We start from the raw sequence: 23431 nt of genomic DNA, 5'->3' as shown, positions 1-23431 counted from the left end.
AGCCGAACCCATGGAATGCAGCCCGTCTCCGAAGATTCTATGCCTAGCGCCGGACTCTGTGTTCGTCTCCTTCATCTGTCCATTTTTTATACTTTCTGTCTTACATTCCTCGTCTTCTCTCTCTCTCTTATAGCCTTTAAAGGCTCATAAAGTGACGCGCTATCCGTGCTCATTAAACCTGGGGGCTTCTTTAAACAGAAGCTTATTTATACGGGCTTCATGCCCAACACATGTGTCACACTTCCGCATGTACCTTTTATTCACCATTATATGCATCAATATGACTTAAGTTTTGGCCAAGCTGGGTTGCCTGGCTCCTATGCTTACCCCTACGTTCCCGATTGTTCGGCTAGGTGGTAAAGGGAGCACCTCTGCGATTGTTACTGCCGGGTCAGCCGGACGTGTACCTCAGACTGGGTGAAGTCGAAAGCTAGCGTTCTTAAGGGAATATTCGGTCGGTGAACTAAAGATGATCTTTTTATTTATCTATACGCCCCTAGATGTTTTTCCTACGTTTCTTTTCGCAGCATGGACATGCACTTTAGGGCATGCCTCCCAGGGAAAGGAACCCCTAACGGAACTATTCTCCCTAGAAGATGTTTCTTACTAACCATGTAATATAACATAACTAGTCGGGCACTTGTCTGTTCACGCACTAATGACCCCTACGCCTGGTCTCCATGCATTCCCCGGTTCCTATATAACCGCATGGGAATTCGGACACACTCCGGACCGTCAGGTCCCGAGGCTGAAGCGAAAATGTCGGCCATGATAAATGATCTACAACCCGGCTAGAAGGCATTATAAATGTCAATAAAATTACATAGTCATTTTGACTGATTGTATTCCTCTTCAATACCATCTAACAGGCTGTCTAATTTACAGGCCTGCTGGCAATACTTTGCGGCCAACTCTACTTGGCCGTATACTAAGCTTACAGGGATCTCCTTCCCATCGGGCCCTACAGGACCGACCTCGGCCATGTGGTTGGGGTCAGCCTTTGTGTACCGCGTCTTCACCATGGCCCAGGCCTCCCTAGCGCCTTGACGGCAGGCCGATATCTTCCATAATCGGAAGCGCCGCCATGCTCCCTTTAGCTTCTCCGCAAGCTCTCCAAGACCTTCGGGCATGGAGATGGATGGCCACAGGGCCTGCGCGACGTCTTGCATCGCCTGCCGAACTCGATCGAGCAGTTGTGAGAGCTCGGGAAGAAGGTCACCCGTAGAACCGGGCATCTCCTCTGCAGGACGACCTGTTTGCACACCTATAGACATTGCTCTGTTAGTCGACTTCCCCGCCGAACTTTCTTTCAAAGGTTCGTTCAAGCACTTACTAAATATGCCGCGCCGAAGCCGCTGATTCTCCTTAATGGAGTCTGACAGCTGGGCACGAACATCTTTCAGCTCGACGCCCAGCTTGGTGTTGGCATCTTGGAGATCGTTCTTCTCCCACCTCACCTTTGTCAGCACCTTCTCACCAGCCATTAGCTGGCGTAGGAGGTGTTGCCTTTCCGGATTCAATTTGGCGCCATCTGCAATTTCATTTGTCATATTCGCACCCATGCCGTGCTTCGCAAAATACTTATCTTTCGAAGTATATATTACCAGAGGGGGTCTCCTTGGGCTCCCCTGCCGCGGCTAGTGCGGCCTCAAGTTGGGCTTTGCACTCTTCTAGCTCCTTGGACAGTAGGGAATTCTTTTTTGTAAGAACCTGCATAACAAATGATCCTTAAATCAGTTATTTCAACTGTTTCAAGTCTCGGGGGCTACTGGTATCTATATATAATTACCAAAAATTTCTTACCCGTATGTCTTTTACATATTGCTCTGTGGCTCTGGATAGACCATTTTGAGCGGCACGGAGGTACGCATCTCTCGATTTGAAGGCATCTAACGCCTCTTGGGAGAAACAAGCGTCGCGAAGAATTGTCCGGCGACGCCTGTGGTTCATGGCACTCTCCACCTCAGAGTTGGTGGCAGACAACCTGTCCACATCCTCCGTCGGAGGAGCGCCCGGTGCGCGCCTTGTGTTCGCCTCCACATCCGGACCAGGCTTTGGAGCCTACCTGGTGGAGGCGCGATTGGCAGCCTCTCCGAATCCAGTCCCGCGAGGTCTCTTTGTCCTGAAGAGAGCACGAGTGTTAATGTGCCTTGAAGGTGTAACACCTGGGATAAGGGGGCGCGCCATACCTTTCCGCTGATGTCTCGGTCCGGACTGCACCTCTTTTCTGCCCACGGGGCCCTGCGGCCCCTCGTTGGCTTGTCGCCGCAGGTTCGGCCTCCCGTTTCTGGGAGGCTGGGATTAGCCTAGGGTAATCAGCCGTAATGGCCACCAAGGCGTCATCCTTGCTCAATTGATGGAACACTCCATCAATCAGCTCCACCGAAAAGTCCGGATCCTCTTGAGAGTCCGGGTCGAGGGACCGTCCTGGGTCCTCGGGTTGTGGAGGAGGGCTGTTTATTTCTTTAACAGCCTGGCGTAGTTCTTGCGTTGAAGTCGCTAGACTGAGTATTTAACAATGGGAATATAAAACGGATGGGCAAGATGCAACCACTTACCCAGCTTGGAGGATTGTACATAGAAAATCCACCCTTTGGGTCGACGCGGAGAAAATCCTCCTCTTCTCCCTTGTACAAAGTGGACAAGGTATTTATTAGAGCCGCAGTCGAATTCGGCCCCTTACGGCCGTAGCGGGTGGTGTCGTCCTCCCCTTTGAAGTCCCACATGGGGTGGCATCTATACTGTAGCGGCTGCACCCCTCGCATGATGCATGCGGCCATGACCCCGATCATGGTCAGTCTGGAATGAGCTAACAATCTTATTCGGCCCATCAGGTAAAAAAATGTCCTTGTCGCTTTCCCTCTGAGGGCTCCGTGGACGCCAACTTAGGCGCTTCTTTAGTGGGGCACTGTCAAACTCAGGGAGGCCGATCCGTACAGGATCCGGCAGCGGGACGTCTTCTATGTAAAACCATTCCGAAGGCCAGTCCTCGGACGCCTTCTTTGGGGTTCCGGATAGGTATCCGGTCCCGGCGATGCGCCACACTTCGGCTCCGCCCACTTGATACATTGACCCCTTCTTAGAATGGGGCACGAGGCAGAATAGCTCTTTCCACAGCCCGAAATGAGCCTCAACACCCAAAAATAGCTCGCAAAGGGCTACGAAGCCCGCGATATGCAATACGGAGGCGGGCGTAAGATTGTGTAGCTAGAGGCCATAGTACTCCAGTAGCCCTCAGAGAAATGGATGGATTGGAAATCCGAGCCCTCTTATTAGATAAGGGACAAGGCATACCCGCTCTCCTTTGGAGGGATTGGGGGCACTCTCCGCTTGCTCTCCACCATTATAAACAGCAAGACCGGCTCGAACCGGGACCATATAGGCCGGGGGGAGAAATCCCTTGGTCTGTAGTGTCACTAGCTCGCTATGCGGGATGGAGCATCTCTCCCAATATCCAGGCTTAGGGATGGAAGGGCGAGGGGAGGAGTTGCAACGGCTGGCCATGGTGGAATGGACCTTTGTTGGATGCGCTCTGATGAATACTTGCGAAGGGGAGAAGGTGTGGTTTGGATCTAAATCCTCGTCCCCTTAAATGGGCGGCTAATTTACGCGGCTAGGGGTGTGGATGTAAAAACACTCAGACTTTTCATATTCGTTTGACACGTGGGAGACGTCCATTATTGGGCGTAGAAGCCAAGGAGCACAACATTTACAAGAAACCGGACTTTATTCAACAGGTACATGGAATTTGGAGGAGAACCCACCTTGCAATGCCAAAGACAATCTGCGCGCCGGACTCATCGTCATTGAAGCCTGGTTCGGGGGCTACTGAGGGAGTCCTGGATTAGGGGGTGTCCGGATGGCCGGACTATACCTTCAGCCGAACTCCTGGACTATGAAGATACAAGATTGAAGACTTTGTCCCATGTCCGGAAGGGACTTTCCTTGGCGTGGAAGCCAAGCTTGGCGATACGGATATGTAGATCTCCTACCATTGTAACCGACTCTATGTAACCCTAACCTTATCCGGTGTCTATATAAACCGGAGGGTTTTAGTCTGTAGGACAACACAATCATACCATAGGCTAGCTTCTAGGGTTTAGCCTCTCTGATCTCGTGGTAGATCTACTCTTGTACTACCCATATCATCAATATTAATCAAGCAGGACGTAGGGTTTTACCTCCATCGAGAGGGCCCGAACCTGGGTAAAACTTCGTGTCCCTTGCCTCCTGTTACCATCCGGCCTAGACGCACAGTTCGGGACCCCCTACCCGAGATCTGCCGGTTTTGACACCGACAGGGTGCAATGAAGATAAGATTGAGGATTTCCAAGTACAAGATGTTAGGAAGGAGCCTTGCAAGAGAAGTAGGAGCTGCGCTGAGCCTCTTCAACCTGCTAAGGTAAGTCACTGTATGCAACTCAACAGTTCAATTCCTTGTTTGTCTCAGGCATAGTTAATCTTCTCTTTTCAATTGCTTTATTTGTCCTCAGTTAATGAGATGCCCAAATAATCTTGCCTGATGTTCGGTACTTGTATCACTATTAGTTGACATAATTAAATGACTTACCATTTAATTACTCTGCCGAAGTGTGCCTGAAGCTTTGAAGTCTATTAACCAACTATTATTGCATGAGGCTCACAATCTAGTTTATACTACGCTAATGATTGCATAGTTTTGCCTTCTGTAGTATGTTTGTATGAAACCCTCTGCTGTTCATTATGCTCCCTAAGACTTTAATTGAGGCACAGAATGGCCAACTGCTTCCTTACTTATACGCAACGTGTTGTCTAAATTTGTAACTTGTCTGTGTTTCCGATCGGGCCCCAACATCATGCTCCTCTGGTGAGCTAAGAGGGATTTCTGTATGCAGGCTGCACAGACTATCTTTTTTATAATTTTTAAAATATCGCCTGCTTATGCTTCATGACGTGTAACATTTTTTTGAAAGTGACGTGTAACATTATTGTTAGTCTTATTTTTCCATGTAGTACAAAATAGTTTCTTGTTCGCTTCACTGTTGTAACTATATTTTTGCCCTAGTCATGTGTACTTACAGAAACATTTCAGGATGAAGTGACATCAACACAAAGATCTACGAGCAGTGCGGCATGGCCGTTACCGAATGATTATGGATTGGAATTGGAATGTGGTGATGTTCTCGAGCATCAACTAGAGGTGGCAAGACAACGTGTACATGATTGTCAACGTATAATCAACAAGTTGAGACTGGACATGTAGGTATTAGATGCAGGAGTCAAAAAAATGAAACAAGACACTGAGGTAACCATGAAGGAATCGGAGATTTTACAGACCGAAATTTGTGCTATCTGAATCCGGCCAATCCTATTTTCTGAAGAGATTATAGTTCAAATGGAGTTAAGTTGATGCGCTTCCATGATGTATGAGTTGTATTTGCCCAGTGTATGTAATTTGCTGTTTGTGTATGCTTTATTATCACCTGTGCCGAACCATAATGCCCAGTGGGTATAATCGGCTGTAATTTCTTTATTGTATAGTGTAGGATTATTCTACCTTTTCTATGCCTTGATCTCTTTGTTGTAATAGTGTAGGCTTTTTAGAGGTGATAGTATTGAGTAGGATAATTATTTGAATATGCTATATCGTTCAAACGAGGGCCAATTCGCCCGACCATGGCCCTTCACGGGCTGTCGGATCCATGGGACCTCTATGTCTCGGAGGATCCATGGGCCTTCTATGTCTCGTAGGATCCAAGGGCCTTGTATGTCTCATAGGATCCATGGGCCGCCGGCTCATTTATGGGTCTTGTACGGGCATTTAATGGGCCGTAGACGGGCCTTTAATGGAAATCGTACGTTTTATGGGCTGACCATAACGGGCCGTTAATAGGCCGTATTTGGTGATGCTATGAAAATGGCACAACAGACTAACGGTCCGCAAACGGGCCGGCTGTAACGACGGGCTGAATTTGGCCCACAAACAGAAAATGACAGTAACGGGCCATAAGTAACCGAATGCTGCAAATGAGCCCAAGAATAAATGGGCCCTCAGAAGGCTGAAAGTTAACTTGGGCTGGAAACGGCCCAACAGAATAACGGGTTGTTAATGGGTATAAAGTGATACACCATTCATTACGGGCCAGTTTCACCACGGGCCGTTAATGGGTGTGAAGTAATACACTGTTCATTACGGGGCAGTTTCAGCACGGGCCGCTAATGGGCCAAGAGTTACAAAGGGCCTCATATGGGCCGAAAGACTTCATGGGCTATACATGGGCCAGAAGTGAAAATGGGCTGGAATCATATTGGACGGCCCAGATGACGCTACTGGGCCTAATTCAGATAGGGCGTAATGGGCCTTGGGTTAGCGGGCTGTAAATGGGCTATATGCGAATAGGTCGTTAGCAGGCTTTCCATGGGCCGGCCCGCCAGCTTTTGACCAAGTCAAATGGGCCGGCCTTTTCACAGGAATGGGCCACTATTGGGTAGTGCCACATGTCGACGTATCATAGGCGCCTTATGTCCAGTGAGTGGATGACATCTGTCCCAATGATGAGCCGACACGTGTTTCCTCTAGCCAATGATGATTTTACACGTGGAAAATCCCCATTGGTCGGGCCTGTTTGCTACGTCTTGAGCTTGCGTTGGTTTTCCCCGAAGAGGAAGGGATGATGCAGCAGAGTAGCGTAAGTATTTCCCTTAGTTTTTGAGAACCAAGGTATCAATCCAGTAGGAGGCCATGCTCAAGTCCCTCGTACCTGCACAAAACGATAGTTACTCGCAACCAACGCGATTAGGGGTTGTCAATCCCTTCACGGTCACTTGCGAGAGTGAGATCTGATAGATATAATATTTTTGGTATAAAGATGTAAAGTAAAAAAGTAAAGGAAAAGTAAAAAGCAAAGCAAGATTAAAGTGATGGAGATTGATATGATGAGAATAGACCCGGGGGCCATAGGTTTCACTAGTGGCTTCTCTCAAGAGCATAAGTATTCTACGGTGGGTGAACAAATTACTGTTGAGCAATTGACAGAACTGAGCATAGTTATGAGAATATCTAGGCATGATCATGTATATAGGAATCACGTCCATGACAAGTAGATCGAAACGATTCTGCATCTACTACTATTACTCCACTCATCGACCGCTATCCAGCATGCATCTAGAGTATTAAGTTAAAAACAGAGTAACGCCTTAAGCAAGATGACATGATGTAGAGAGATAAATTCATGCAATATGAAATAAACCCCATCTTGTTATCCTCGATGGCAATGATGCAATACGTGCCTTGCTGCCCCTTCTGTCATTGGGAAAGGACACCGCAAGATCGAACCCAAAGCTAAGCACTTCTCCCATGGCAAGAATTGCCAATCTAGTTGGCGAAACCAAATGGATAATTCAAAGAGACTTGCGAAGATAACCAATCATACATAAAAGAATTCAGAGAAGATTCAAATATTATTCATAGATAGACTTGATCATAAACCCACAATTCATCGGTCTCAACAAACACACCGCAAAAAGAAGATTACATCGAATAGATCTCCACAAGAGAGGGGGAGAACTTTGTATTGAGATCCAAAAAGAGAGAAGAATCCATCTAGCTACTAACTATGGACCCGAAGGTCTGAGGTAAACTACTCACACTTCATCGGAGGGGCTAGGATGATGTAGAAGCCCTCCGTGATGACGGCCCTCTTCCGGCGGAGCTCCAGAACAGGCCCCAAGATGGGATCTCGTGGATACAGAAAGTTGCGGCGGTGGAATTAGGTTTTTGGCTCCTGTTCTGATCGTTTGGGGGTACGTGTGTATATATAGGAGGAAGGAGTATGTCGGTGGAGCACCGAGGGGCCCACGAGGCAGGGGGGCGCACCCTAGGGGGGCGCCCCCAACCCTCGTGACCTCCTCTTTGACTCCTTGGAGTAGGGTCCATGTCTCCTGGATCACGTTCGGTGAGAAAATCATGTTCCTGAAGATTTTATTCCGTTTGGACTCCATTTGATATTTTGTTTCTCCGAAACACTGAAAAAGGCAAAAAAAACAGCAATTCTGGGCTGGGCCTCCGGTTAATAGGTTAGTCCCAACAATAATATAAAAGTGGAAAATAGCCCAATATAGTCCAAAACAGTAGATAATATAGCATGGAGCAATCAAAAATTATCGATACGTTGGAGACGTATCAGGCATCCCCAAGCTTAATTCCTGCTCGTCCTCGAGTAGGTAAATGATAAAAAGAGAATTTTTGATGCGGAGTGCTACTTGGCATAATTTCAATGCAAATCTTCTTAATTGTGATATGAATATTCAGATTCGAAAGATTCAAGACAAAAGTTTATATTGACATAAAAATAATAATACTTCAAGCATACTAACAAAGCAATTATGTCTTCTCAAAATAACATGGCCAAAGAAAGTTATCCCTATAAAATCATATAGTCTGGCTATGCTCTATCTTCACCACACAAAATATTTAAATCATGCACAACCCCGATGACAAGCCAAGTAATTGTTTCATACTCTAAATTTTTCAAAACTTTTTCAATCTTCACGCAATACATGAGCGTGAGCCATGGATATAGCACTATAGGTGGAATAGAATGGTGGTTGTGGAGAAGACAAAAAGGAGAAGATAGTCTCACATCAACTAGGCGTATCAACGGGCTATGGAGATGCCCATCAATAATATCAATGTGAGTGAGTAGGGATTGCCATGCAACGGATGCACTAGAGCTATAAGTATATGAAAGCTCAAAAAGAAACTAAGTGGGTGTGCATCCAACTTGCTTGCTCATGAAGACCTAGGGAAATTTGAGGAAGCCCATCATTGGAATATACAAGCCAAGTTCTATAATGTAAAATTCCCACTAGTATATGAAAGTGATAACATGAGAGACTCTCTATTATGAAGATCATGGTGCTACTTAGAAGCACAAGTGTGGTAAAAGGAAAGTAACATTGTCCCTTCTCTCTTTTTCTCTCATTTTTTATATATTTTTTTTATTTGGGCCTTTTCTCTTTTTTTATGGCCTCTTTTCTTTCTTTTTTTATTTGGGCTTCTTTGGCCTCTTTTATTTATTTTTCGTCTGGAGTCTCATCCCGACTTATGGGGGAATCATAGTCTCCATCATCCTTTCCTCACTGGGACAATGCTCTAATAATGATGATCATCACACTTTTATTTTTCTTACAACTCAACAATTACAACTCGATACTTATAACAAAATATGACTCTATGTGAATGCATCCGGCGGTGTACCGGGATATCCAATATGACAATGATGGAATGTGTCATGAACGGAATGGTGGAAAGTTGCATGGCAATATATCTCGGAATGGCTATGGAAATGCCATGATAGGTAGGTATTGTGGCTGTTTTGAGGAAGGTATATGGTAGGTGTATGATGCCGGCGAAAGGTGTGCGGTATTAGAGAGGCTAGCAAAGGTGGAAGGGTGAGAGTGTGTATAATCCATGGACTCAACATTAGTCATAAAGAACTCATATACTTATTGCAAAAATCTAGAACTTATCAAAGCAAAGTATTATGTGCATGCTCCTAGGGGGATAGATTGGTAGGAAAAGACCATCGCTCGTCCCCGACCGCCACTCATAAGGAAGACAATCGATAAATAAATCATGCTCCGACTTCATCATATAACGGTTCACCATACGTGCATGCTACGGGAATCACAAACTTTAACACAAGTATTCTTTAAATTCACAACTATTCAACTAGCATGACTTTAATATTATCACCTCCATATCTCAAAACAATTATCAAGCATCAATCTTTTCTTAGTATTCAACACACTCAAAAGAAAGTTTCACAAATCTTGAACACCAAGCATATTATTATTAAGCAAATTACCATGCTATTAAGAGACTCTCAAAATAATTTAAGTGAAGCATGAGAGATCAATAGTTTCTTTAAAAAAAATCCACCACCGTGCTCTAAAATATCTAAGTGAAGCACATAGAGCAAAATTATAACGCTCAAAATATATAAGTGAAGCACATAGAGCAAAACTACTTAGCTCAAAAGATATAAGTGAAGCACATAGAGTATTATATCAAATTTTAATTCATGTATGGCTCTCTCAAAAGGTGTGTACAGAAAGGATGATTGTGGCACACTAAGACACAAAGACACAAATAAGGCTTTACACTTTATGCTTCCGGCTCGTATGTTGTGTGGAATTGTGAGCGGATAACAATTTCACACAGGAAACAGCTATGACCATGATTACGCCAAGCTATTTAGGTGAGACTATAGAATACTCAAGCTTTGACTTCTTGGTATCCTTGGATTATCTTGGGGGTGCCATGGGCGTCCCCAAGCTTAGGCTCTTTCCACTCCTTGTTCCATAATCCATCAAAAGAATTCACCCAAAACTTGAAAACTTCACAACACAAAACTCAAAATAGAAAACTCGTGAGCTCCGTTAGCGAAAGAAAACAAAAGACCACTTCAAGGTACTGTAATGAACTCATTCTTTATTTATATTGGTGTTAAACCTACTGTATTCCAACTTATCTATGGATTATAAACTATTTTACTAGCCATAGATTCATCAAAATAAGCAAACAACACACGAAAAACAGAATCTGTCAAAAAAAGAACAGTCTGTAGTAATCTGTATCTAACGCAAGATCTGGAACCCCAAAAATTCTATAATAAATTTCTGGACGTGAGGAATTTATCTATTAATCATCTGCAAAAATAATTAACTAAATAGCACTCTTCAAATAAAAATGACAGCAGTTATCGTGAGCGCTAAAGTTTCTGTTTTTTACAGTAAGTTCAACAAGACTTTCCCCAAGTCTTCCCAATGGTTCTACTTGGCACAAACACTAATTAAACACAAAAAACAACCAAAAAGAGGCTAAATAATTTATTTATTACTAAGCAGGAGCAAAAAGCAAGGAATAAAAATAAAATTGGGTTGCCTCCCAACAAGCGCTATCGTTTAACGCCCCTAGCTAGGCATAAAAGCGAGGATAGATCTAGGTATTGCCATCTTTGGTAGGCAATTCTTCGATGAGGCATATATTTACCTTAGGAATTTCTTTCTTTCTAGTGATTATCAAACTTTTAGGCACAAGATCGAAAAATTCATTTGTAGCAATTGGTTCCTTAATGATAGCAAAAAGATTGGGATGAACACTTATAGATTTAAGATCCGCAGTTTCCTTACTAGATGATTCACCCTTATTTTTAGGAACATACATAAGCTTGGAAATTTTAGTAGGAGGACTTGGAGTATTCTTTATGGAAGAAAAAGCGGTTCCCAAGTTTGTAATGATACCCTCAAGCTTATCAATTCTAGTAGAATCTAAGTTTATCTTCTCATTAACTATGGGTTCCTTTTCCTTAATATTTTTCAAAGTCATTCATACCTTAGATCCATATTGAGTAATTTGATTGTGGATCTTTTTATCTAGATTTTCAATTTATTCGATAGTAGAAACTTTATTTTCAATAATTTCAAGTCTTTGCATAACATGCTCCAAAGTTAACATGGTTCCATTAACCAAAAGAGGTGGTAAGCCAAATAAATTTAGCATAGCATTATAAGAATCAAAAGTATGGCTACCCAAGAAGTTCCCTCCGGTAATGGTATCGAGGATATATCTATACCAAGGATTAACACCTACATAAAAATTGCGGAGAAGAACTAAGGTAGATTGCTTCCTCGTAGATCTATTTTGAGCATTGCAAATTCTATACCAAGCATATTTTAGATTTTCTCCATCCCTTTATTTAAAATTTAGAACTTCGCTCTCGGGAGACAATGGAGAAGATATGAGACTAGCCATGACGGCAAGCAAACAAACTAGCACACAAGCAAACGAAAAGGCAAGCGGGAAAAAGAGGCAAATAGAGAGGGAGGATGTTGGGGAACGTAGTAATTTCAAAAAATTTCCTACGCACACGCAAGATCATGGTGATGCATAGCAACGAGAGGGGAGAGTGTGATCTATGTACCCTTGTAGATCGACAACGTAAGTGTTTGGTTGATGTAGTCGTACGTCTCCACGACCCGTTTGCTTCTAATGGTGCACCAACATTGCGTTTGACGATGATGTATTACGGAACTACTAATGGCGCACCAACTCTAAATGCGCCATTACTAATGGTGGAACAGTGCGCCATTAGTAGTTTTGCAAAAAAAGGAATAAAAAATATAATAAAAAAACAACATTAGTGGCGCACTTTCCGACAGGTGCGCCATTACTAGTTACAACTAGTAATGGCGCACTGTGTCTGGATGCGCCATTAGTATGTTTGGACAGGCGCACTAGTTCAAAAAAAAATTGATACTAATGGCGCACCCTGGGCCAGGTGCGCCATTAGTAGTTTCAACTCTAATGGCGTATCAGAAGGTGGTGCGCCATTAGTATATACTAATGGCGCACCGCTTGTCTGGTGCGCCATTAGTGTCAATCCCATCTATAGCCCTTTTTCTAGTAGTGAGTTACCTCGTCAAGTTCTACTTTCCTCCCACTCACTTCTTTCGAGAGAAACTCCTTCTCCAGAAAGTTTCCGAACTTAGCAACAAAAGTCTTGCCTTCGGATCTGTGATAGAAGGTGTATCCAATAGTCTCCTTTGGATATCCTATGAAGACACATTTCTCCGATTTGGGTTCGAGCTTATCAGGTTGAAGCTTTTTCACATAAGCATCGCAGCCCCAAACTTTCAGAAACGACAACTTTGGTTTCTTGCTAAACCATAGTTCATAAGGCGTCGTCTCAACGGATTTTGATGGTGCCCTATTTAACGTGAATGCGGCCGTCTCCAAAGCATAACCCCAAAACGATAGCGGTAAATCAGTAAGAGACATCATAGATCGCACCATATCTAGTAAAGTGCGATTACGACGTTCGGACACACCATTACGCTGTGGTGTTCCGGGTGGCGTGAGTTGCGAAACTATTCCACAAATTTTCAAATGTACACCAAACTCGTAACTCAAATATTCTCCTCCACGATCAGATCGTAGAAACTTTATTTTCTTGTTACGATGATTTTCAACTTCACTCTGAAATTCTTTGAACTTTTCAAACGTTCAGACTTATGTTTCATTAAGTAGATATACCCATATCTGCTTAAGTCATCTGTGAAGGTGAGAAAATAACGATATCCGCCATGAGCCTCAATATTCATTGGACCACATACATCTGTATGTATGATTTCCAACAAATCTGATGCTCTCTCCATAGTACCGGAGAACGGTGTTTTAATCATCTTGCCCATGAGGCACGGTTCGCAAGTACCAAGTGATTCATAATCAAGTGGCTCCAAAAGTCCATCAGTATGGAGTTTCTTCATGCGCTTTACACCGATATGACCTAAACGGCAGTGCCACAAATAAGTTGCACTATCATTATCAACTCTGCATCTTTTGGCTTCAACACTATGAATATGTGTGTCACTACTATCGAGATTCAACAAAAATAGACCACTCTTTAAGGGTGCATGACCATAAAAGATATTACTCATATAAATAGAACAACCATTATTCTCAGATTTAAATGAATAACCGTCTCGCATCAAACAAGATCCAGATATAATGTTCATGCTTAACGCTGGCACCAAATAACAATTATTTAGGTCTAATATTAATCCCGAAGGTAGATGTAGAGGTAGCGTGCCGACTGCGATTACATCGACTTTGGAACCGTTTCCCACGCGCATCGTCACCTCGTCCTTAGCCAATCTTCGCTTAATCCGTAGTCCCTGTTTCGAGTTGCAAATATTAGCAACAGAACCAGTATCAAATACCCAGGTGCTACTGTGAGCATTAGTAAGGTACACATCAATAACATGTATATCACATATACCTTTGTTCACCTTGCCATCCTTCTTATCCGCCAAATACTTGGGGCAGTTCCGCTTCCAGTGACCAGTCTGCTTGCAGTAGAAGCACTCAGTTTCAGGCTTAGGTCCAGGTTTGGGTTTCTTATCTTGAGTAGCAACTTGCTTGCCGTTCTTTTTGAAGTTCCCCTTCTTCTTCCCTTTGCCCTTTTTCTTGAAACTAGTGGTCTTGTTGACCATCAACACTTGATGCTCCTTCTTGATTTCTACCTCCGCAGCTTTCAGCATTGCGAAGAGCTCGGGAATAGTCTTATTCATCCCTTGCATATTATAGTTCATCATGAAGCTCTTGTAGCTTGGTGGCAGTGATTGGAGAATTCTGTCAATGACGCAATCATCTGGAAGATTAACTCCCAATTGAATCAAGTGATTATTATACCCAGACATTTTGAGTATATGCTCACTGACAGAACTGTTCTCCTCCATCTTGCAGCTATAGAACTTATTGGAGACTTCATATCTCTCAATCCGGGCATTTGCTTGAAATATTAACTTCAACTCCTGGAACATCTCATATGCTTCATGACGTCCAAAACGTCGTTGAAGTCCCGATTCTAAGCCGTAAAGCATGGCACACTGAACTATCGAGTAGTCATCAGCTTTGCTCTGCCAGACGTTCATAACATCTGGTGTTGCTCCAGCAGCAGGCCTGGCACCCAGCGGTGCTTCCAGGACGTAATTCTTCTGTGCAGCAATGAGGATAATCCTCAAGTTACGGACCCAGTCCGTGTAATTGCTACCATCATCTTTCAACTTTTGCTTTCTCAAGGAACGCATTAAAATTCAACGGAACAACAGCACGAGCCATCTATCTAAAATCAAGCATAAACAAGCAAGATACTATCAGGTACTAAGTTTCATGATAAATTTAGGTTCAATTAATTTATTTAAAGAACTCCCACTTAGATAGACATCCCTCTAATCCTCTAAGTGATCACGTGATCCAAATCAACTAAACCATGTCCGATCATCACGTGAGATGGAGTAGTTTCATTGGTGAACATCACTATGTTGATCATATCTACTATATGATTCACGCTCGACCTTTCGGTCTCCGTGTTCCGAGGCCATATCTGTATATGCTTGGCTCGTCAAGTATAACCTGAGTATTCCGCGTGTGCAACTGTTTTGCACCCGTTGTATTTGAACATAGAGCCTATCACACCCAATCATCACGTGGTGTCTCAGCACGAAGAACTTTCGCAACGGTGCATACTCAGGGAGAAAACTTCTTGATAATTAGTGAGAGATCATCTTATAATGCTACCGTCAATCAAAGCAAGATAAGATGCATAAAAGATAAACATCACATGCAATCAATATAAGTGATATGATATGGCCATCATCATCTTGTGCTTGTGATCTCCATCTTCGAAGCACCATCGTGATCACCATCGTCACCGGTGCGACACCTTGATCTCCATCGTAGCATCGTTGTCGTCTCACCAATCTTATGCTTCCACGACTATCGCTACCGCCTAGTGATAAAGTACAGCATTACAGCGTGATTGCATTGCATACAATAAAGCGACAACCATATGGCTCCTGCCAGTTGCCGATAACTCGGTTACAAAACATGATCATCTCATACAATAAAATTTAGCATCATGTCTTGACCATATCACATCACAACATGCCCTGCAAAAACAAGTTAGACGTCCACTATTTTGTTGTTGCAAGTTTTACATGGCTGCTACGGGCTTAAGCAAGAACCAATCTTACCTACGCATCAAAACCACAACGATAGTTTGTCAAGTTGGTGTTGTTTTAACCTTCGCAAGGACCGGGCGTAGCCACACTCGGTTCAACTAAAGTTGGAGAAACTGTCACCCGCAAGCCACCTATGTGCAAAGCACGTCGGGAGAACCGGTCTCGCGTAAGCGTACGCGTAATGTCGGTCCGGACCGCTTCGTCCAACAATACCGCCGAACCAAAGTATGACATGCTGGTAAGCAGTATGACTTATATCGCCCACAACTCACTTGTGTTCTACTCATGCATATAACATCAACATATAAAACCTATGCTCGGATGCCACTGTTGGGGAACGTAGTAATTCCAAAAAAATTCCTACGCACACGCAAGATCATGGTGATGCATAGCAACGAGAGGGGAGAGTGTGATCTACGTACCCTTGTAGATCGACAACGGAAGCGTTTGGTTGATGTGGTCGTACGTCTCCACGGCCCGACCGATCAAGCACCGAAACTACGGCACCTCCGAGTTCTAGCACACGTTCAGCACGATGACGATCCCCGGACTCCGATCCAGCAAAGTGTCGGGGAAGAGTTCCGTCAGCACGACGGCGTGGTGACGATCTTGATGCACTACTATCGCAGGGCTTCGCCTAAGCACCGCTACAATATTATCGAGGACTATGGTGGAAGGGGGCACCGCACACGGCTAAGAATATGATCACGTGGATCAACTTGTGTGTCAAGGGGTGCCCCCTGCCCCCGTATATAAAGGATCAAGGGGGAGGAGGCCGGCCGGCCCTATGGCGCGCCAAGGAGGAGTCCTCCTCCTAGTAGGAGTAGGACTCCTACTAGGAGGGGGAAAGAAGTGGGGAGGGAGAGGAAAGGGGGGCGCCGCCCCCCTCTCCTAGTCCAATTCGGACCAGGGGGGAGGAGGCGCGCGGCCCACCCTGGCTGCCCCTCTCTCTCTCCACTAAGGCCCATATGGCCCATTACTTCTCCCGGGGGGTCCGTAACCCTCCGGCTCTCCGGTTTTCTCCGAAATCACCCGAACACTTCCGGTGTCCGAATATAGTCCAATATATCAATCTTTATGTCTCGACCATTTCGAGACTCCTCGTCATGTCCGTGATCACATCCGGGACTCCGAACTAACTTCGGTACATCAAAACTCATAAACTCATAATATAACTGTCATCGAAACCTTAAGCGTGCGGACCCTACGGGTTCGAGAACAATGTAGACATGACCGAGACACGTCTCCGGTCAATAACCAATAGCGGGACCTGGATGCTCATATTGGCTCCTACATATTCTACGAAGATCTTTATCGGTCAGACCGCATAACAACATACGTTGTTCCCTTTGTCATCGGTATGTTACTTGCCCGAGATTCGATCGTCGGTATCTCAATACCTAGTTCAATCTCGTTACCGGCAAGTCTCTTTACTCGTTCCGTAATACATCATCTCACAACTAACTCATTAGTTGCAATGCTTGCAAGGCTTATGTGATGTGCATTACGAGAGGGCCCAGAGATACCTCTCCGACAATCGGAGTGACAAATCCTAATCTCGAAATACGCCAACCCAACATGTACCTTTGGAGACACCTGTAGAGCTCCTTTATAATCACCCAGTTACGTTGTGACGTTTGGTAGCACACAAAGTGTTCCTCCGGCAAACGGGAGTTGCATAATCTCATAGTCATAGGAACATGTATAAGTCATGAAGAAAGCAATAGCAACATACTAAACGATCGGGTGCTAAGCTAATGGAATGGGTCATGTCAATCACATCATTCTAATGATGTGATCCCGTTAATCAAATAACAACTCTATTGGTTAGGAAACATAACCATCTTTGATTAACGAGCTAGTCAAGTAGAGGCATACTAGTGACACTCTGTTTGTCTATGTATTCACACATGTATTATGTTTCCGGTTAATACAATTCTAGCATGAATAATAAACATTTATCATGATATAAGGAAATAAATAATAACTTTATTATTGCCTCTAGGGCATATTTCCTTCAGGTGTGACAGAGGAGGGCGGAATAAAACGGCAAGGGTGAATTGGGGGGAGAGGAAAAATGAGGCAAATGGAAATAATGCTAATGCTGAGAGATAGGGATTGATGGGTACTTGGTATGTTGACTTTTTGCGTAGACTCCCCGGCAACGGCGCCAGAAATCCTCTTGCTACATCTTGAGCTTGTGTTGGTTTTCCCCGAAGAGGAAGGGATGATGCAGTCAGAGTAGCGTAAGTATTTCCCTCAGTTTTTGAGAACCAAGGTATCAATCCAGTAGGAGGCCACGCTCAAGTCCCTCGTACCTGCACAAAACTATAGCTACTCGCAACCAACGCGATTAGGGGTTGTCAATCCCTTCACGGTCACTTACGAGAGTGAGATCTGATATAGATATAATATTTTTGGTATTTTTGGTATAAATATGCAAAGTAAAAAGTAAAGGCAAAGTAAAAAAGCAAAGCAAGATTAAAGTGATGGAGATTGATATGATGAGAATAGACCCGGGGGCCATAGGTTTCACTAGTGGCTTCTCTCAAGAGCATAAGTATTCTACGGTGGGTGAACAAATTACTGTTGAGCAATTGACAGAATTGAGCATAGTTATGAGAATATCTAGGCATGATCATGTATATAGGCATCACGTCCGTGACAAGTAGACCGAAACGATTCTGCATCTACTACTATTACTCCACTCATCGGCCGCTATCCAGCATGCATCTAGAGTATTAAGTTAAAAACAGAGTAACGCCTTAAGCAAGATGACATGATGTAGAGAGATAAATTCATGCAATATGAAATAAACCCCATCTTGTTATCCTTGATGGCAACGATGCAATACGTGCCTTGCTGCCCCTTCTGTCACTGGGAAAGGACACCGCAAGATCGAACCCAAAGCTAAGCACTTCTCCCATGGCAAGAACTACCAATCTAGTTGGCCAAACCAAACGGATAATTCGAAGAGACTTGCAAAGATAACTAATCATACATAAAAGTATTCAGAGAAGATTCAAATATTATTCATAGATAGACTTGATCATAAACCCACAATTCATCGGTCTCAACAAACACACTGCAAAAGGAAGATTACATCGAATAAATCTCCACAAGAGGGGGGGAGAACTTTGTATTGAGATCCAAAAAGAGAGAAGAAGCCATCTAGCTACTAACTATAGACCCGAAGGTCTGAGGTAAACTACTCACACTTCATTGGAGGGGCTAGGATGATGTAGAAGCCCTCCGTGATGACGGCCCTCTTCCGGCGGAGCTCCGGAACAGGCCCCAAGATGGGATCTCGTGGATACAGAAAGTTGTGGCGGTGGAATTAGGTTTTTGGCTCCTGTTCTGATCGTTTGGGGGTACGTGTGTATATATAGGAGGAAGGAGTACATCGGTGGAGCACCGAGGGGCCCACGAGGCAGGGGGCGCGCCCTAGGGGGTGGCCCCCCACCCTCGTGACCTCCTCTTTGACTCCTTGGAGTAGGGTCCAAGTCTCCTGGATCACGTTCAGTGAGAAAACCTCGTACCTACACAAACAAATAAGAACCTCGCAACCAACGCGATAAAGGGGTTGTCAATCCCTTCACGGCCACTTGCAAGAGTGAGATCTGATAGAGATAATAATAATAAGATAAATATTTTTGGTATTTTTATGATATAGATTGAAAGTAAAGATTGCAAAATAAAATAGATTGGAAACTTGTATGGTGGAAAATAGACCCGGGGCCATAGGTTTCACTAGTGGCTTCTCTCAAGATAGCATAACTATTACAGTGGGTAAAAAAATTACTGTCGAGCAATTGATAGAAAAGCGAATAATTATGAGAATATCTAGGCATGATCATGTATATAGGCATCACACCCGCGACAAGTAGACCGAAATGATTCTGCATCTACTACTATTACTCCACACATCGACCACTATCCAGCATGCATCTAGAGTATTAAGTTCATAAGAACAGAGTAACACCTTAAACAAGATGACATGATGTGGAGGGATAAACTCATGCAATATGATATAAACCCCATCTTTTTATCCTCGATGGCAACAATACAATACGTGTCGTTTCCCCTACTGTCACTGGGATCGAGCACCGCAAGATTGAACCCAAAGCTAAGCACTTCTCCCATTGCAAGAAAGATCAATCTAGTAGGCCAGACCAAACTGATAATTCGAAGAGACTTGCAAAGATAAACCAATCATACATAAAAGAATTCAGAGAAGAATCAAATATTGTTCATAGGTAATCTGGATCATAAACCCACAATTCATCGGATCTCGACAAACACATCACAAAACATGATTACATCGAATAGATATCCAAGAGAATCGAGGAGAACTTTGTATGGAGATCCAAAGAGAGAGAAGAAACCATCTAGCTACTAGCTATGGACCCGAAGGTCTAAAGTAAACTACTCACACATCACTGGAGAGGCCATGGAGTTGATGTAGAGGCCCTCCGTGATCAATGCCCCCTCCGGCGGAGCTTCGGAAAAGGCCCCAAGATGGGATCTCTCGGGTACAGAAGGTTGAGGCGGTGGAATTAGGTTTTCGTGGTGCTCCTGGATGTTTGCGGGGTATGTGGACTTATATTGGAGGAAGAAGTAGGTCGGTGGAGCAACAAGGGTCCCATGAGGGTGGAGGGTGCGCCAAGGGGGGTAGGTGCGCCCCCTTCCTTGTTGCCTCCTAGATTGTTTCTTGACTCCCACTCCAAGTCTCCTGGATCACGTTTGTTGAGAAAATCACGTTCCCGAAGGTTTCATTCCGTTTGGACTTCGTTTGATATTCCTTTTCTGCGAAACACTAAAATAGGCAAAAAAACAACAATTTGGGATGGGCCTTCGGTTAATAGGTTAGTCCCAAAATGATATAAAAGTGTAAAATAAAGCCCATTAACACCCAAAACAGATAATATAATAGCATGGAGCAATCAAAAATTATAGATACGTTGGAGACGTATCAGGCGCCCCCTCCCCTTGTCCAATTCGGACTGGGCAAGGGGGGGCGCCTCTGTCTGGCCCTCTCTCTTCTCCACCTAAGGCCCATTGTGGCCAATTAATCCCACGGGGGGTTCCCGTAACCTCCCGGTACTCCGGAAAATACCCGATAAACTTCGGAACCATTCCGGTGTCCGAATATAACCGTCGAATATACCAATCTTTATGTCTCTACCATTTCGAGACTCCTCGACATGTCTGTGATCTCATCCGGGACTCCGAACAACCTTCGGTACATCAAAACACATAAACTCATAATATGAATCGTCATCGAACGTTAAGCGTGCGGACCCTATGGGTTCAAGAACTATGTAGACATTACTGGGATGCATCTCCGGCCAATAACCAATAGCGGAACCTAGATGCTCATATTGGCTCTTGCATATTCTACGAAGATCTTTATCGGTCAAACCGCATAACAACATACATTTTTCCCTTTGTCATCGGTATGTTACTTGCCCGAGATTTGATTGTCGGTATCATCATACCTAGTTCAATCTTGTTACCGGCAAGTCTCTTTACTCGTTCCGTAATGCATCATCCCGCAACTAACTCATTAGTCACATTGCTTGCAAGGCTTATAGTGATGAGCATTATCGAGAGGGCCCAGAGATACCTCTCCGATACACAAAGTGACAAATCATAATCTCGATCTATGCCAACTCAACAAACACCATCAGAGACACCTATAGAGCATCTTTATAATCACCCAGTTACATTGCGATGTTTGATAGCACACTAAGTGTTCCTCCGGTATTCGAGAGTTGCAAAATCTCATAGTCATAGGAACATGTATAAGTCATGAAAAAAATAATAGCAATAAATTAAACGATCATAGTGCTAAACTAACGGATGGGTCTTGTCCATCACATCATTCTCTAATGATGTGATCCCTTTCATCAAATGACAACACATGTCTATGGCTAGGAAACTTAACCATCTTTGATTAACGAGCTAGTCTAGTGGAGGCATACTAGGGACACTCTGTTTGTCTATGTATTCACACATGTACTAAGTTTCCGGTTAATACAATTCTAGCATGAATAATAAACATTTATCATGATATCAGGAAATATAAATAACAACTTTATTATTGCCTCTAGGGCATATTTCCTTCAATTATAAAGATGCTCTACAGGAGTCTCCGAAGGTTTTTGTTGGGTTGGCATAGATCAAGATTAGGATTTGTCACTCCGTGTATCAGAGAGGTATCTATGGGCCCTCTCGGTAATGCACATCACTATAAGCCTTGAAAGCAATGTGACTAATGAGTTAGTTGCGGGATGATGCATTACGAAACGAGTAAAGAGACTTGCTGGTAATGAGATTGAACTAGGTATGATGATACCGACGGTCAAATCTCCGGTAAGTAACATACCGATCACAAAGGGGATGACGTATGTTGTTATGCGGTTTGACCGATAAAGATATTTGTAGAATATATAGGAACCAATATGAGCATCCAGGTTCCGCTATTGGTTATTGACCAGAGATGTGTCTCGGTCATGTCTACATAGTTCTCGAACCCGTAGGGTCCGCACGCTTAATGTTCGATGATGATTTGTATTATGAGTTGTGTGTTTTGGTGAACGAAGTTTGTTCGGAGTCCCGGATGAGATCACGGACATGACAAGGAGTCTTGAAATTGTCGAGAGGTAAAGATTGATATATTGGAAGGTTATATACGGACACTAGAATGGTTCCGAAGAGGTTAGGGATTTTTTGGAGTACCAGGAGGTTGCCGGAACCCCCCGGGAAAGTTAATGGGCCTCATGGGCCATAGTGGAGAGAGGGAGGCAGGCCACAAGAGGTGGTGCGCGCCTCCCCCTGCCCAATCTGAATTGGACAAGGGGTGGGGGCGCCGCCCCTTCCCTTCTCCCTATCCCCTCTTTCCCCTTTCCCCTCTTCGTTGGAAGGAAGGGGGCGAATCCTACTAGGAGTGGAGTCCTAGTAGGACTCCCCCCCATGGCGCGCCACCCCTAGGGCCGCCAGCTCCTCCTCCCCTTGTTTATATACGGGGGCGAGGGGCACCCCAAAGGCACGTCAATTGTTCTCTTAGCCGTGTGCGGTGCTGATACGTCTCCGTCGTATCTACTTTTCCAAACACTTTTGCCCTTCTTTTGGACTCTAACTTGCATGATTTGAATGGAACTAACCTGGACTGGCGCTGTTTTCAGCAGAATTGCCATGGTGTTATTTATGTGCAGAAACAAAAGTTCTTGGAATGACCTAAAACTTCACGGAACATCTTTTTGGAAATAATAAAAAATCCTTGCAAAAGATGAAGACCGGGGGGCCCACACCCTAGCCACGAGGGTGGGGGTGCGCCTGCCCCCCAGGGCGCGCCCCCCTACCTCGTGGGCTCCCTGGAGCTCCTCCGACCTCAACTCCAACTCTATATATTTGCTTTCGGGGAGAAAAAAATAAGAGAGAAGGATTCATCGCGTTTTATGATATGGAGCCACCGCCAAGCCCTAAAACCTCTCGGGAGGGCTGATCTGGAGTCCATTCGGGGCTCCAGAGAGGGGAATCCGTCGCCATCGTCATCATCAACCTTCCTCCATCACCAATTTCATGATGCTCACCGCCGTGCGTGAGTAATTCCATCGTAGGCTTGCTGGAGGGTGATGGGTTGGATGAGATTTATCATGTAATCAAGTTAGTTTTGTTAGGGTTTGATCCCTAGTGTCCACTATGTTCTAAGATTGATGTTGCTATGACTTTGCTATGCTTAATGCTTGTCACTAGGGCCCGAGTGCCATGATTTCAGATCTGAACCTATTATGTTTTCATCAATATATGAGAGTTCTTGATCCTATCTTGCAAGTCTATAGTCACCTATTATGTGTTATGA

This window comes from Triticum urartu, chromosome 2 (genome assembly GCF_003073215.2).
Source record: "Triticum urartu cultivar G1812 chromosome 2, Tu2.1, whole genome shotgun sequence".
Taxonomy (NCBI): domain Eukaryota; kingdom Viridiplantae; phylum Streptophyta; class Magnoliopsida; order Poales; family Poaceae; genus Triticum; species Triticum urartu.
This window is presented reverse-complemented; position numbering follows the sequence as displayed.